Consider the following 17,664-nt stretch of genomic DNA (forward strand, 5'->3'; position numbering starts at 1 on the left):
TCAGTGCTATTTAGTCAGTACTACTCATTAGCCTTGGCTGTTTTAAGGGAATGCAGTGCAGACTGGTACAGCTGAAAGGGTGTATTTGACATTGTACCTGAAATTGCAGGTGGGAGGGTTTTATGACCCAGGAATCCCGTTCCCATCTTATATTTTTACAAAGAGCAGGGATACTACTACACAGAGGAGTAAAATGGCTAGAGCTTGCTGAAAAATAAGGATATGATTTACCCCAGATATTCTTTGATAAGTTGTTTTAAACCCCTTTGTTTTCTGACTTATGTGGACACTTTCCACAATAGGTTTATCAGAGTGATAAAGTTTAGTTCAGTAACTGCCTATAGCTCTTCAGTAAAACAAAACACACGGTTTTGAGAAGTGAAAACTGCTACAGATGATCCCAAGAATAATTTTCAGGAAGAAAATTCTGAAAAGGATCACAGTTTAAAATTTCAGCTGTGTTTTCATCACAACTTTCATCTGGGAAAGGAAAAGCCAAAGTAACTGGCATCACAACCTTTTCACGCAGAGGTTTTCCACCTGCTCCACAAACGGTGCCCGTGCTGCCACCTGCAGCCCGCTGCTCGCGTGGAAGTGAAGCAGCAAGGCTGGGAAGAAATCGGCGGCTGCTCGTTTTGCTCTCAGTGCTGGGATAGCAAGCAAAAACAGTCATAGGATTAATACAAGTTTTTAATGTCATAAACGTGGTGTCCCTTGCATCCCATAGCAAATTCAGTGAAAATATGTAGCCCAAGGCTAAGAAAATATTTTCCTGGGGCTAAATCGGAGAGCAGATCCAGCAAAGAAATGTAGTGTTGCTATTTAACCAAGGCTGCTTTTGCCTCTCTTGAGCCAGTGAGTGAAATGGGTATTGGTTTCCTCTGCGGAAATGTCTCACTGCAATGCTTTTAAGGAAACCCCAGGCAAGGATAGTGATTTCAGGTAAGCCCTCGTGACTGCTAGCAACAGGGATAGTACCTTTACAGAAGTTACTGCTCTCAGCCTGGACAATATGCTGAATTAAGCGCCTTAATTTTACCTGGCTTGTGTTACCAAACATCACAGTGGGCCTGACAAGACTGCCAGATATTGCTTCTCAGCTGGGAGGGCATCTCAGGATCTGCCTTCTTAAACCAGAGGGGTAATTCTTTCAGAGACCTGAAGTTGATCAGCAGTCACTGCGTGAGCGTGCTGTGACAATTTTCAAAACATTTAAAGACAGTTCTGTAACAGTATGGTAACTCACAAAAACATCTAGTGTCTGCATCTACCAATAGGTAACTAAGGCAGAAATGATGACTGTATGGACGAAAACTCCTAGCATGTAATAAAATAGAGCTCATCTAGCTCTATTTCTATTAGAGGCCAGAGTAGAGACGTGACAAAAGGAGGAGATTTTATGTGGTTTATAATCTTGCTAGAATGGGAACTGTCCCTCTGTTCCCTTTTGCACAGCATCGAGCCACTTCAGCTGTGGATCAAGGCTGAAGCTACGGTGATACAAACAAAAAAGGGACTTTCTGGCATTCAGAAGGCCCAGGTGGAGCCTGTGTCAGTCCCACCATTGGGTTTCAACATTTTCTGCAGCTTTTATGGTTTGTGGAGCATCTATTGAGTGCACTGTCACAGGCAGAGCTATTAAGATAATGCCTTTACAAATGAATGCAGATTCATAATGAAATCTTAAAAATATAATAATATCTTTCATAAAATGGTGATTTAATGATTATTTTTCAGAGGTGATTACGGTCTGCTGCACTGCTAACAGTGTGTCAGGGTGCTGAGTGATTTAGAGCAGAGACTTTCTAACTTTGTCAGTATGAAACAACACAAGCTTCTACTTAAAAAAACATTAAATAGCAATTCTCCAATTCTAATTAAAATGATATACATATTATTTCAGGGGGTTAGATTTAGGAAGCTGTTGAAAAAATGTAGTGTTTCATTTGAAAAAAGTTACCTATTTTTTTCCCGTTTAAAATTTCAGTGTTTTAATGGAACTTGTCACTATAAACAAATTCAGTTTTCTCAAGCATTTGTCAAATTAAACTCTTGGCTTTGTCCTGCTCTATTTGTGAAAATTTTGGGGAACCTTCACATACATGTGTATGTCATTCAAAGTAGCATTTGAATAAATGAAAAATTTATAGAAATTGTCCACTGCTTTTCCAAATGCTCTTTCAATCCTTTTCCAAAGGATATTTTTGTATTGGTCAGATAGAGTCATCATGTGACCTGTTAGCTAAGTGTACAACATACAGCCAGAAAATGTCAATTTTTTTCAAAAGCATTTATTAGCAATACATTCTAAGAAAGTACTTGACCAAGACTCCTGGTTTGACTTCTGCTTTCCCAGACTTTATCACACAGACACAAGGCTCACCTTTCCCAGAAGCCTGACAAACACATGAGTTTTTAGGTGCAATTCAAACGTGATTAAATGACACTCTTTGCACCAAATGCAGGATGCAAGATCTGAAGATAAGTACCCTGTCTTGGTAACATACTTAGAGACTTTACTGATTCCTCAGCCAGCAGGGCTGCTGCTAATGACATGCATGTTATAGTCTACCGCAAATGTACTAGACTAAAGAGGAAAGGAAGTGATCTGATACTAAGTAGATCCCCAGGAGATGTAATAATTCATTAACCACGTTTGCACAGAGTGGCATTCATACTTTTCTCTTTGCTTTGTTGTTAGCTGTAATCCCAGGTGAATCAGATATACTAGCTGTAAACTATTAGCTGTGACTCTGCATGAACACGTGCAGAAGAAGTCTTGAAGGAGAAGACATGAAGAAGACTTTACAGGAAAAATACTCTTCACTGCTTCGGCTTCTTTAAAAATCCCCTTAAAAAGACAGGAGCAGAAACTATTGAGATTAATTCAATTGTAGTAAAGAATAGAGTAGATCCAAGGTTACTCAGAAAGTTTAATATTTCCTTGATACTTAACAGGAACTTGCAAGAGAATTCATAGGGCAAGCTTGACTGTCTAAAAGGCATGTGAAAAAGAAGTAGAAGAACTAATAGTGATACATGGGCAAGGTCAAAAATAATTGATGTCTAAGGCAGACTCCAAATGTCAATATTTATTGATGCTGTTTAACTCTCTTTTTATTGTGCCCTATTCAGTCTCCTCCACATCTGGAACTGTGCAATTTGCAGAGCTAGCCCAAATAGTAGAATATTATCTCTGGAGGTTATGACTTTTTTTCTCCCCAGTTTCAGAGTAGCATGACCATAAACAATTTTTCCATTCTGAAACAAATGAAAATATCAGAAGCTTCCTTGTTTTCATGAGTAAAGTCCACCTACTTCTTTCAGTTGGTTTTATTGTGTTTCAAAGACTGGTGTCTCTTATAGGTGTAGCTTAGCTCCAGTAATTTGCACATTAAAAAAAGCAGGCACCAATCATTTGGACTCCTCTCTTACAAAAGCAGAGTGGTAGAGTGATGGTAGAGTATTTTTTTTCCAGAAGCAAAGTGGTTCTTGCAAGCTGTAATGCCATTTCTTTATATACTTGAATGCAATAGCCTATCTGAATAAATGATAAACTAGACCGAATTCGCTGAATGTTTCGTTCATATCTCTTAAGTTGATTTTATCTACCCCACTGATGTGGGCAGGCTACAAAGGCTGAGTGATCAAATGACAAGCTATGGAAAATAGGATTTACAGTGTACGTTTTGAGAAGCAAGAAATTCTCTCATTGATGCTATTGATACAAGAACTAGACTTATTATCAAGAAAGGCTTTTCTAAGAAGAAAGTACTTCCCTTTGTATGGGCTGAAAAGTTTCAGTTTTTACTGAAAGCCTTAACTATCAAATGCTCTGGTTTGGTGTACAGTTATTTGCAATAGCTCCTCTCCACCCTTAGGTCACTCCAGCTTCCTCAGAAAGCTAGACTAAATGGGATTCAGAACTGTATATATTTCTTTGTACTACTCCAATTTCGCTGCCTTTATATAGGTGTAATTGAGTGAATTTGCCTACAGCTATGGAATGATGGGAGGACTTTGACTTCTGATGGGAGTACTGTTAGGGGATACTGGTAGGGGAGTAAGCATAATTCCTTGTCTTTAGGAACAATATGTTCACACATGATTGTTTGAACTGGAAGAACTTGGTCTATTTGATAACTCCATTTGTAAATCTGATTATGTTTCCAAGTTTAACAGAAAAGGGACAAAATGTAACTGATGGTTGGAAGATAATTGATTTAATGAAAGAATAGCAATTCCAGTGATAAATGTCTTTGGGATGAATATAGATCCAAAGGACACATTGCTTTCCATTGTGAGGGATGTATGTGTTTAAAGGAGAACAGTTCCACTTTTTTTAAAATGTGTCAGACAATGCCTGTAGCCACAGGACAGAGCGTGTCCATTTGCCAATGCTTTTGGGCTTCTCAAAGAGCAGTCCATTTATAGACCAGACAACAATGCAGAGAACTATAGATGGAGAGGGTATTTGTGAGCCTGCATTTGGCTGGCATGCGCACAAGCAGTCTAAAGGTTAAACTGAAAAATATAGAAATGTCACTTTGGACAAAGAGTAGCCCATGGCACTGCACTTTATAGAAGAGCCTATCAGTTCAGATAAAGAGTTAGTGAAATGTACATATATACCATAAGCTATAACCTTGGGAAAAAATCTGAGCTGTTCTATATTTAATTTGCACATATTCAGGAATGGCAAATTAAGGGAGAGGGCATTACCAGAGTTCACCCGCCCTCATGACCCTATGACCCACACACCAAAATCTTCGCATGTCCAAGAACGACAAACCATAAACCAGGTACTTTGGAGAGCCAAGAGGAGGAAACGCTCTGGGAATGGCAAGGGACGACAGTAGTTTTCTTGCTGAACGGACGAAAAGGTTGAAAAAGGGCCTGTAGCCTGGTCTGACAATGCTGAGCTGGACAGCCTTCATCCCAGAGTGAAGAAGCTGGCTCACCCCAAAGCCCCTACAGACACATAGCCTCTTGTCATAGTCCCATATGGGAGCAGTCCTCAGGAGGTATACGTAGTTACAACCTTCTTTCCTAGTAGGACGAGAAAGAGGAAAGGCAACTAATTTCCTTTAAAGATTATTTTAGAAGACAGCCTTTGAAAGCAATAAAGCATGAATACTGCGCTCTCACAAACAAGCTTGAAACACTAGGTATATATTTGAAAGTTTGTGTGATGTTTGTTTGCAGTTGATTGTTATTTTTTCAGCATAATGCCTATACTTAGCATCACATTTGTATTATTGATACTTATGGGTAGGCGCTATGCACTGTGCACTATGCACTATTGCATCTACCAATTTCTAGCGCGTATCAATAGGTGACAAACACCATATAATTGGCTCCAAGTAAGCCTTAGGCATGTCTTGTTTTAAAGATCTACACATGCCTACAGAGTCTGAGTCAAAAGCTTCTCGAACATATTAATTTGTTTATGAAAGGCTTGATGTAGAAGCTGGTTTCATATTAAACATCCTTCCCCACAGGAATGAGAGAATGTAATACTTTCATCTACTTGAGAAATAGAGATGATTTCCAGTAAGAATCATTCCTCATGACCATCTAACAGACTAAATCTTGATGTCTTTGATATGGGACACTCCTACAGATTCATTGTTTGGTCAATATTGTCTCTTGACATCAGAATGAAGAAAAGCCAGAAAGTATACATAGACTGAAAATGTTCAACCATCACAAATTTAGGATAAGTCAGCAAAAACCACAAAATTATAAATTCATACAGGATTTTGGAAATATCCCTGAAACATAAAGGCTCCCGAAAGTATACTTAGTATAAGTCAAAATTATTCTGGTTCTTATCTCTTATCTTACTTAGATACACAACTGTGTATCTGAAGAAAGGATCTATTCAAATCCAGGTGCTCCAGTCACTGAAAGTCCTGTGACTTTTCTGGACTCAGGATTTCTCTGGACAGGCAAATAAGAACATTTAGCCAGTGTTTTGTCTGTTCAGAGGACTGTAAAAACTAGCAGTGTCGGATGCACATCTCCAAGCAATCAGAAGGTGGCACCTTATTAACACTACTGCAGCAGTGCTCTGCTTGGTTTGTGCTTTGTGCAGAACAGGTCTGCTGCTACAGCTAGATACTGGCCAAGTTCAAAAAGAGCAGTGAGACTTGAACTTCTGTAAGCAATAAAAAAGGGAAAAAGAAGAATCCTCTGAAATGTGAGATAAAGACAGACCTACCAGTATGTAGCAGAGTCAGTGTTTGGAGGCATATAAAACACGACAGAATTACCTGTAATTTGAAGACATAGAAACATGAGATGCTGTTGTTGTTGTTGCTGCTGCTGCTGCTGTTATTATTATTCATTTTCAATACTTTGACTAGCAACAATTTTGAGAATTTAAACTCCCGTCAAGTGCTGAATACACGCAAGTTTACCTTAAAGGTGTTGGGTTAATTCCAGTCCTTCCCAGATACGCAGGGATTAGACTTTGAAATATAGAGTATATAGTACAACCATAAAACCTTGAGTTTTGAAAAATGCTGAGGACAGTTTTGTGACTTCACAGACTTCTGATGATGGCCAGAACTTTCATCGTGACCACTTATCCCCAGATCTGGAAAACTAGGTCTTCATCCCTGTTAAACAAGCACCCCAACATCAAGGCACCATGAAAAGAATAGTGGGATAAAAAAAGAGAGCTGAATAACATGCCCGACCAGGGGTCTGAGGGAAAGACTATGCAAAGCAGAGTGTAGGCCCAGCCTCACTCTAGTGCAGCCACATAACTGCTGATCTAGACCAGACTCTTGTCTAGTAGACCTAAAACAAAAACAAGACAAACTCTGTTTTACCCATAAAAGACAATGCAGATGCTCCATAATGCAACTAAGCTGGATCCCCCTCTTGTTTTGGGAGCAGAAGGAGCTACTCTGCAGCTTACCTTAACTGAATGCAGCTGGATTAGTTAAAAAAGTTGTAAATATCTGAAATTCTGCATTGTGTTAATGACCAGTGATTACTGTCAGTCTCTGACTGAAAAAGAAAGAAATGGGAACAGTACCTTTTAAGAGTCTCTAGCATGAGACAGATTGAAAATTGTACAGCTAGCCAGAGTTTCTGTTTGTTCTGAGTTGTAAAAATTTGGACACTTGGATGGAGCAGAATTCCCACAGGCTCCTCAGCTCAGTACAGCACATTGCACAAGTGGTTAAACGCACCTAATGAGCTAGAAGCTTACCTCAAGGTGCTTTCAAGACCTAATGGAAGAATGCAAAATGGCAGAAAAAGACAGAGAAAGATCACTTTCACCACGGTAACTGGACCCTTCCCTGTCTGAACTGCTAGCTGCATACTCAGAGACACAGAGGTACATTCAAATTCAAACAGCATGTATACTGAACAACATCAAGCCCCATTTACACCATAAATATCCATATTTTTCATAAATTCCTAACCAAGATATAATACATTACGTTACTTCTTTTGCGAAGAAAGGGATATAAATAAATTCAGCATGGAGATTTGCAAAGCATGAAAACATCGACAAAACACTGGGACTGCTAATGTTTTCCATTTAGATTTAGCTCCCCAGAAGCAACTCCTTTGTATGGGCTGGCAGTGGGAATCTACCCCCTTTCTTATGATCTTCATGGTTTAAACATTAATATTTCTAACCACATGGAGGGACAGATTCTGATTCTGCCTATTTTTCTGCCAAAAGTAGATTTGCTAGTAAACTTTGGAAGGGGAAGTTAGAATAAAGAACATAAAATCAGCCACACTGGGATACCGGGATTTAATAACCTCTTTTTAACTGCAAACTTGCTTCCAAGGGACTTGCTCACTGCCAGTTTCCCCTGATGCCTTGTCACTCCTATACTGTCAGTGATCCCTGTCCGACCCCTCCTTGTTGCTCGTGCCTGCACAGGACTCTCATGTCTTCTCCCTTAGTCTCCCATTTCCTATACTCAAGAGCCCTAGCTTGCTTGGAAGCTCTTCTGTGTCTCATGATCACCAAAAGCTGGTCATTTCTGGCTCCGCACCTCCTGCCCTGTTAGAGCCAGTCTTGCTAGAGTGTGTCCCAAAGAGTCTTGCATGCCAAAATGAGCAATCATGAGCTGTTATCTCTGGGCACAAGTTAAAGCTTTCGCTGGCAGCTGAGCCAGTCTTTCTTTGATCCTGTGCCAGGCGAGACTCTGCCAGACAACACATATCTTTGGATTTGTTTTTCTAATAAAAAAGGGGGATAAGGAATGGCTGGGTGGTTGACCAGATTCTGATTTTACTTAGAATAAATTTTAAATTGACATAACCTCACAGACTCCCAAAATAATGATGCTGCTATAAACCAGTTCATGCATAAGCCCATTTGGTGGTGATTGTTTAAAAACCACACACCACAAATACTGATGGCCACTTTTAATTATTGCCTTTTTTAAATAACAGTGCTGAAGAATCACTTTTCCAGTATAGGCATTGTAGATGATGAGCAGTTGCTGGGCAAGACAAATTATTCGTAATGAATACATGTAAATTATAATTGGAGGGAAAAACTGAGATAGAAAGTGTCCATTTGCTAGTTCAAAACAGTTGTTTTGATTTTAGTACTTTAAAAACATGTTATTAACTAATGCAACCAAAGTTCCAACAAAGGTCAACTCCTATGGTTCCATAGATTGGCCTAAATAATCTTAAATATGCACTTAAAATGTGGGGGTTATTTGTAGCATATGGTAATAATTAACATAATGACTCGATTTGGCGCTTTTTAATATAGCTGTCACACTGCACATGCTGCTTCTGTAGGAGCTGAAATACAACAAATCTTGCTGAGTTATTATTTCATTAACTGAAATTCTGGCAACACTTTAAATCAAAAGGCACAAACATCATGCTGATAATCATTACTTACAAATATACGGTATTGCTGCTAAATTATAATAATACAAAAAAATTAATGAAATAAACCAATTCAAATCACAGCCAGGGAACGGTAAGTTTGAAATAGCACTCTCACAGTGAGTGATGTGATCCTGGTTTCACAACTGTGCAATTAGGCATTTAAGTTAAGTTGATAGCCAGTCTTTATCATTTAGACTCCATATATAGTCAAAGAGAAAAAGAAGCACTTCCAGGGGCAATTCAGAGAAGGTCTCTCTCTCTTTCTGCTCAGAATCTGTTGGAAGTTTAAGTTTTAAATTACTAAAATTGAGAGAATTTCTAGCTAAACATGAATGTGTCTTTGGAGGCCCTACCCATATCTGGAATGAACTGGCTTATCTGTCTCCCTTGACACAGCAGAAGATCAGATGTGACCCCTCTGGAGAATATCATTGTTGCACATAATAGACCAAAAACTGATGAGTTCCTATTTAGATGATATGAATCTTTACTCTTCACTGCATATATGGTGAAAGATATGCAGTAAAGAGTAAAGATTCATATCATCTAAATAGGAACTCATCAGTTCTTGGTCTATTATGTGCCTGGAAGTAAAGGTTATACTGGTATATGGTACCATATATGGTATATGGTACCATATATGGTATAGGGTATCACATATATATATGATGTATATATAAGACTATAAACCATATGGTTTATATTCCTGATATTTAAAATCTTCAATCTTGCTCAATCAGATTTTGTTGAAAACACACTGGTTGTGTACTATGAAGTATTTCCTTTAGAAGCACTGAAGTAAAGTCTGAAGAAAATCATTGCCCTAGTCTGACCTGACTAACATAAAATAAGGTAAAATATTCTCTTCTGACTGTGAAGCACAGATAAATGAAAGCCACTTACAGTAAAAAACACTTCTATATGTCTTTGCTAATTTGCTGGTGTTGCTCCCGAGATTATACACATTTCAGCAACTCACAGGGCAGTGGTTAGTTGGGTGGGCACAACAGACATTCGAAGTAGCAGCACTCGCAGAAGACCAAAGCTAGGACCTGGCATGTCAGTGTCCATCCTTTACCCAGAGACCACATTCCTCTATAACTCCTTTTCATTTAAATGCAATCTCTAAGCCTGTCAGGACTCTGCTGTGGTGAATAAGTTTAACACTAGGAAGGCAAGGTGGCCTGGCATGAGAGTAGAGCACAGGGAGTCAGGAGAGGCTGAACTCATCTCTATATTCTTCCAAAGTCTACAGGACAGGATAGGGCCAAGACTGTGCACGATATTCAGCCCCCCTCCCCTTCTCAGAGCAGGGTTACCCCGAGACTTCAGATCTTTTATATCACTGACATGCTTAATTTCACTGCAAGACATTCATTTATGCATTTTTCTTTCCAAAAATGTAATTGGTTTTTTTTAATATAATAATATCCTTTGAATTAAAGCAACCATAAAGAAAAAGACCTTTGCATATTACATTAAGGCTGAAAACCAGGTTTATGCGGACATTTGATAGCACTAATTATCTAACTAATTATTTTGATTAAGTCAGTTGCCTGCAAGATTTTATTTCGGCTAATGGACGCTCACTCTCTTCTTATTCATATCCACTGAGACTTTTATTAGGAATATTTTTTTAGGTTTTATTTGCTAGTGTGGAGTGGAGCAATTCAAAATTCAGTGGGTATTGAAAATGCCTGGGTTAAACTTGCCCTTTATTTTGGTTTGAAGTGCTTCAAATATAGGTTTGAAAATGAATTACTCTTCACCTGGATGAAGTATCTCATCAGAAAAACAAATTTTCTGAGAACAGATTCAAAAAACTATCTAAACATTTGGCTGGCTAACTTTAAGATATATTAATCACTCTGTGTGATTAATACCAAATCATATTGTAAAGTGCTCTGCTGGATTAGGGTCTTAGAGTAATCTTATCTTGTCAGTTTTTAAAACATACTTGCATTTCCATAGTGATTTGTAAGAATTCATCTTCTGCTATGTATGTAAGTGAATAGACTGTTTCAGTGACTGAACGAAGTGAGATGTCTAACAGATCCCTATTGCACACCAAAAAAAAAGAAACATTTCAATACATAGGACAACTGTTGAAGAGCTGTCCTTGATTCTGTAACTCACTGAGAAGTGCGGGTTTGAGCATTATGGATAATTCCTAGGAACACAGCTCATTTCTTGAGCAAACCTACTAGAAAAATACTGTGCTCCAGTTGTGCGATAGAGTCTGAAGTGGAACCTGAAAATGCCAGTGCCATTCTTCAAAAACCCAGGCAAGACAAAGGAGTAGCAGTTATGCCATTTATAATAGTAAAGGAAAACATGGAATCACAACTTCTTAACCAGAACAGATGCATAGCCTCTTAGTCAAGCATCATTTCTCCTACCACTATCAAGCACAATTGAAAGATGGAGAGAATTTTCTTAGGCTACTTTTTCATGAATCATTCACAAACCAGTCCTTATTTTAATGCTCTTTTTCCTCATGAATGTTCTCCCTTCTCATTTATCCAATGGTTGAACAAAAATAATTCAGCTCCTGAGCCTACAGATTATCTACATAATGTTAATTGCAGATTCTGCTATTAATTATTCCTAATATCTGGCTGATCATTTTACCCATGTTATGGTCTTCTGCTCTCTAGTGGAGAGCGTGGGATTCCTTAACAACAGAATAGTGAATAATAATACATTACCTGAGTCCACATTACCACTGTTGGAGCCTTACTGCCATGTTCTCTAAATATCTAGGCGCTACTCAAAGCTAAAGAAACCAGTGGAAAGATATTCAGGGCCTTCTCATTATCTTCTCATTATCACATCATTGCAACATCATCTGTTAATATTTGTGCTATTATTAGGGAATAGCATTACTGGAATGACACTGAGGGGTTTTTCTTAATCCTTTTAAATGCCAAACTCCATGAAAATTTGTTTAATTTTTCATGACTTCCAGTTCTCTGTGACTTTTAAAAATAATGTTAATTTATTTATATACACACATGCACGTGCACACACACACACAATTTCTTTCACTAGCGTATATACCTTAATTATCACAGTGGCGCATCAGCAGCTGTAATAATTTATCTCCTTTTTAGACAGTCCATTAGCAAAAAGATATTGACAAATGGGAAAGATCTCAGAAAAGGATAAGTGATTGAAGGCTGATGGAATTAGCTCCTGAAATATGATTGAAAGAGAAATATGTACATAGGTTGGCTAAATAATAAGTAATGTAGTAAGGACAAAGTGTCTATGTGTACAGGAGAAAGAAGGATGAGAACATGCTATTGATGCACAAATAAATAACTGAATAAGGTGAGTATCAAGCAAAGAAAAGAGTTTGCTGAGGGTAAAAGGGAATTTTATAATAGGGAATTATGATATAAAACTACAGTATGGATGAATGGATATCCTGATACTACCCCTTGTAATGGCAGGTCACAGCAAAATCAAGACTCCTTGAAAAGTTAGGCAAAACTGAATTTTGTCACACCAAGGAGGATGGAACAAGGTGACCCAAGGCCAGTCCTGCCCCAAGAGGAGAGAGAAGGGAAGGTCAGGACATGGGATGAAGAGCAAGGTGGGGAGAGAGGACCAGGGCTGTTGCTAGTTGGGTAGGTAGATGAATTTGGGAATAATAACTGCTACTGCTCAGCATGACCATCTCCCAGCCAACAGTGACAACATCCAGTACTCCCAGGTTCTTCCCCAAAGACAGCTGTCTGGCTCTCCAGGACACAAGCCGCATGCAAGTTAAGCAGCAACGCTATGTGCATGTTGCCATCCCCAGCTGTCTGCCTCCTGCCTGCTTTGCTGATGCTTAGAGTCAGTCATGTTGCTGATTTCCTTTGCAACTCCTGCTGTTCTGTTGCCCCAAGAGTGATAAATTCTCAACTAATTTTTCAAGAAACTGAAGAGCCATAGTACCTAATCACAGCAGAGCTGTGCCACCCAGTTTTCTCACATTACCCCTTTATAAAACTAGACTGTGAAGCTCTGAATCTGTTCTTTCTCACTTCGCTTTGTCTGTTGATACTAGGGAATCATAGGGAACCAGTTTTTTCTCTTTCAGGTGACAGGTGAGTGCTCTTCTTTTGCTGATGTTAGCAAGATCATCATTTCCTGTCCATGCTGCATCATGAGACTGCTGCAGGATAACACAGACAGCGAGGCCTGCCTTGATGACTCCTGGAAGTCATCTCCTTTGCATACAAAGCAGGAAAGAAATTTGTCACCCGCATCTCAGATTCAGGGATGTTAAACAGAAAGGCAAGTGATGAGCCCTATTAGTAGTCTGTGCATATCAGTAGCTAGTTGAGTCATGCATGGCACTGGCTGTTGGATGGCGTCAGAAAAGGGAGCTGTTTGGTGGCTTTGGCTGCCTTGCGCCTTGAGGGCTGCAGCTGCACTCCAGTGTTCATCTTGTTGTTAAATAATTTTCATCATCCCCATGTCTGCTAGGTGAGTAGGACTGGATACTCCCCAGCTAAGAAGTGTTAGTCTACTAGCTAACCCTTGGCGCACGGTTGGGTTATGTTTTGTTATCCGCTAAAGAACACAATTGTATGTCTAAAGAACGGTTGCACGTCGCTTCTTGAACTTCTGCTGATGTGCCATTTCTGGCTTACACTGCCACTGTCTGCTGACTGCCGGGAAACATCCGTGCTATCACACGCAGCCCTGAGCACCGAAAGGGGAAGCTCTGTGCCATATCTGATTTGTCTGGCTGTATCTGGATAGAATCTATGTAACAGGACAAAGTGAGACAACTAATATCAAATGGCATAATGAGCGTGAAAAACAAAATCTGTGCTAACAAAAGTATCTGTCTCTGATACTTACTGAGGTACATATTCACCTTGAATTTTAGCTTTTCACTGACAGGTCACATTTTCCTATGCCATAGTGACTCATCTTTTAGTCTTACAGCTTCACTGATAATGTGAGCAGTTTATACTAATGCTGATAGTAATAATAAAACAAATGCAAAGCTGTTTGCATAAGTGTAAATAAATTATACATCAAGGGAGACTATTTTTTACAGTAGTGGAGAACTGAAAAAGAAAAATCTGAAGCAGGAAAAGAGCAGAAGTGACACATTTAGCAAAAATCTTTTTATAGCACCAGGTTGCCATGGAAATACTGCAACAAACCATGGAGGCAAGCTTTAATACTTTCAGCTCCAAACAGTCTCCACTTCAGGCTATGCTCTGTTCACACTGCTTATACACGAGGCACACAGCGCTTGCACCACAGCGAAGCTCCCAAAGGCTCAGTCAGGATTCTGGTCTCATCAAAACTGTTAAAAGTAGTCCTTCACCTGAACGAGGGTCCCACATGTCTCCTGAAAACAAAACAAATAAAGAAAAGGACTCATAACTAGCAATGCTCTGCCAAACTTTTCTCTTGTTCTTTATGTATTTTTTTTATAGGGGACAGAAATAGAAATGACAGAAGTGTCTTCACACTGACAGAATTTGAAAAGCCCGTACTATAAACATGACAACTCTTTCTTTGGGGATAGTGGGGTCCATCCCCACTGGAAATTTATAAACCACACTGAAATCTCTGTCATTCTGCCTTGATAGTCGCACACAACAAGGCATAATGCAACAGAACTGCTGCTGTGGAGCAGAGCTAACCTCAAACTGTGCAAACTTCTTAGGACAGGTAACAAGCTACAACATGTAACAGCTCCTACAAACAACTCCTCGTTTGCGCTTCCCTACCTAACAGGCTTTCCCACTTTGTGCTCCTGTTATTTTTGAAAATTCATTTTAAGACTGTGACCTTGAGGGGGAACCTTTGTTCATTTCAGAGTGTGATCCAACCAGAAAGCCAACACTCAATGCCAAATCACCCTACATGTTTTCTAAAACTCACCTTCTCCTCAGATAAAATAAGAGTGTAGAAATACCGACAGCTTAATCTCTCTGGCAGATCTAGAGTTCATTAATTTGCTGTTTCCTTTGGAAATGATATACCCAGATGATCCTGTGATGTGCACATTAATAAAATAAACTTCTAGTGGTGCCTAGCAACCTTTCTATATATCACAGATTAAGATATGCCTTAGTCTAGAATTTGATCACATTCAGAAATAACTGATGCTATCAACACTGCCAAAATGATGGTCCAATATTAGTATAACCGTTCACATCAGCTTCTGCACAGTTCATCCGAATTTGTCTGAGTTAACAATTTATCCAAGCAATTATCCTCCTATTTTACTTTTTGCTATAAAAAATGCAGACTTTTAAAAGAGCCACCTAATCCTTTTACCTCTTTGACATGGCAGTACAGCCATGAAAGCAGAACAGTTGCATTCATAGCTCACCTCTTGAGCTTCTTGATGTTTTAAATGACATTTTTCTTATAGGCAGCTGTAGGCTATGACTCACAGCAAAATACTGCAGACCAAAAGTCACTTATCAAGCTATTTCTTTCATACCACTTCTGAATGTGGCATTTCTTCCTTTTATCTCTCTCATTATAGAAATATGCTGTAGCTTCTCTCCTAAGGGACAGCAGCCTGCCAGGCACACCAAAGCTGTGATTTTTTTTCCCTAAGTATTGCAGTACGTGCTACTTTTTCAATGTGACATTTAAAATGTTCTGTCACTAAATCAAACAAATTTGATTTCACGTTCCCTTCCAAAAAAAGGCTTTGTGATTTTGCTACTAATAAAAAAATAATGCTTCCCTTCTAAGAAAACAATAATATTATGGAAGGTGTATTCTCAGCTTCATCAGAGAAAACAGTCATAGAAAAATGTACTAGAATTTTTTTTCTGTGTTTGTTCTCATGACTGCCTTTACAGCAACTTTCAGCCCAGCCTTCATGGCCAATCCTTCATGAGGATACAATATTTCACCTCTGGTTCATTCCTGGACAATAGTACCTTCAGGAAAGATCCGGAGCATCTATCCATCTAAATTATTTCAGTTAAGCAACCAAATTAAATTTGAATCAAATCATTAGGATTGGTCACTGCTGAATGTGCAAAGTCAGCAAGATCCAAGATATTCCTCATTAGGTAAAGAAAACCTAAGGTAAGTATTTCATTTGTAACAGTGAAATCTCAACTCATTCCTTTAAAATAGTTTCAATTCCTATTTCAACATGACATTTTAACTTGGCCTTCTTGGAGTAATTTTGAGTGATATGATTCTACTCTGAAATGCATTATTTTATTGTGGGGCTTTCTGGTCTTTATACAGAAAACAGGAAATTATAAGTAGAAGACTGCAAAAACATAAGGTAAACTCAATACCATTTTACATATCCTTGTTGCCCTCTGCTCATTGATCCACTCACCTAGAACTTGTTGAAATTCTAAAGTTTTGAGCAATTTGTTATCATATTAAAATCCAAATCTGCTTCCCACTTTTCTCATGAAAAGTGCTGAGATTTCCCTGAAATGTTACATCGAGTCCAGACGTAAGAGAACGAGTTTCCAGTTTGAACCAATTATTACTCTTTATTTTCTTTTTATTCTTATGGAACTGCAAGACCTCAAATGACACTTTTAAACTATTGGGCAAGTCATTTTCTTGGCTTCCCAATGAGACCCATCAATCTTTTTTTTCCAGCAAAGTACCAAGACAAAAGAAACTGAATACTTTGCTTATTTTAGTATAGAGCGAGCTCCTTCAGGTTATTTTTAAGAAATTTTTTATGTCTCTCTCTGCAGAATTGGCCAGGTGGTAGCAAAGGCACTCTGTTTTACAGCTAAGGAAAAATAAAAAATATTTCAAATAATTTTAAAAGCACACTTTCAAACTGTGTTCCTATGGCATATGACATGCTGTGAATATAAGAGGGTGAGAGTTAGTTCTAAAGTTTTTTGAAAATCACCTGCAGGAGGCCTTCAGGACTCAAATGCTGCTGATGAAAGCAGGCCACCCAACGTTCAGCTGATAAGACAAAGACTACTTTGTATCTGCTTCTGTAACTCTAGTACAGAGCGCATATGGTTATATACAGAGATATAGACCAGAATTCATACGCGTGATAGCAAACCTCTGAACACAGGCAGCCTTTTCACAGAAATCATCAAAATGTTCTAATGTAAATCATTTTAAATATGTGCAATACACAAGACATTCTATAACCTGAAATAGTTTCCTTTGAATTAAACACAAGTAAACATCAAATGAAAGTGGCTTTTTTAGAGAAACACCAGTCATTCATTATTCACATAAAACAAGGGAATTCATCACTTCTATATAAAATCTTGAGAGAATTAATGATTCTGAAAACCAGAAATGTGCAGATACTTGTCCACATGCCTATCAACTTCATTAAAATAAAAACAAGATAGTGCAGTGCCGTGTTTTTCATTACCTCTCTCCCAGGCTTCAGCTACTTGAAGCAGCCAGCTCAAAAACAACCAGGTGAAAACTATTTTGCTCTGTTGTCCTTTTACCTGCAGCAAACTGCCTGGAGGGAGGAGGACAGAAAAGTACAGAGGGAGCAGAAACCAGTTTGTTGAATGCAAACTGTATTTTCAGGTTTTGTTATAAATAATTCTCCAAGTAAAACAGATTAATTTCAAACACAGGGAAAGCCTTCTAGTGATAACAGTAGATGACATGGGGCAGCAACTCTAAGTGCAATGTGACCTACGTCACGGACGAGAGCGAGGGACAGGCTCACGAAGCAGCATCTAGAAATTTTGCAAATCAGCAGCAAAACATGACTGATGCTCCTGGGAATGGCTGACTCCCAGGGAGGCAGGAGAGAAAAGCAGGAGG

The sequence above is a fragment of the Dromaius novaehollandiae genome, chromosome 1 (genome assembly GCF_036370855.1).
Source record: "Dromaius novaehollandiae isolate bDroNov1 chromosome 1, bDroNov1.hap1, whole genome shotgun sequence".
In the NCBI taxonomy this organism is placed as follows: domain Eukaryota; kingdom Metazoa; phylum Chordata; class Aves; order Casuariiformes; family Dromaiidae; genus Dromaius; species Dromaius novaehollandiae.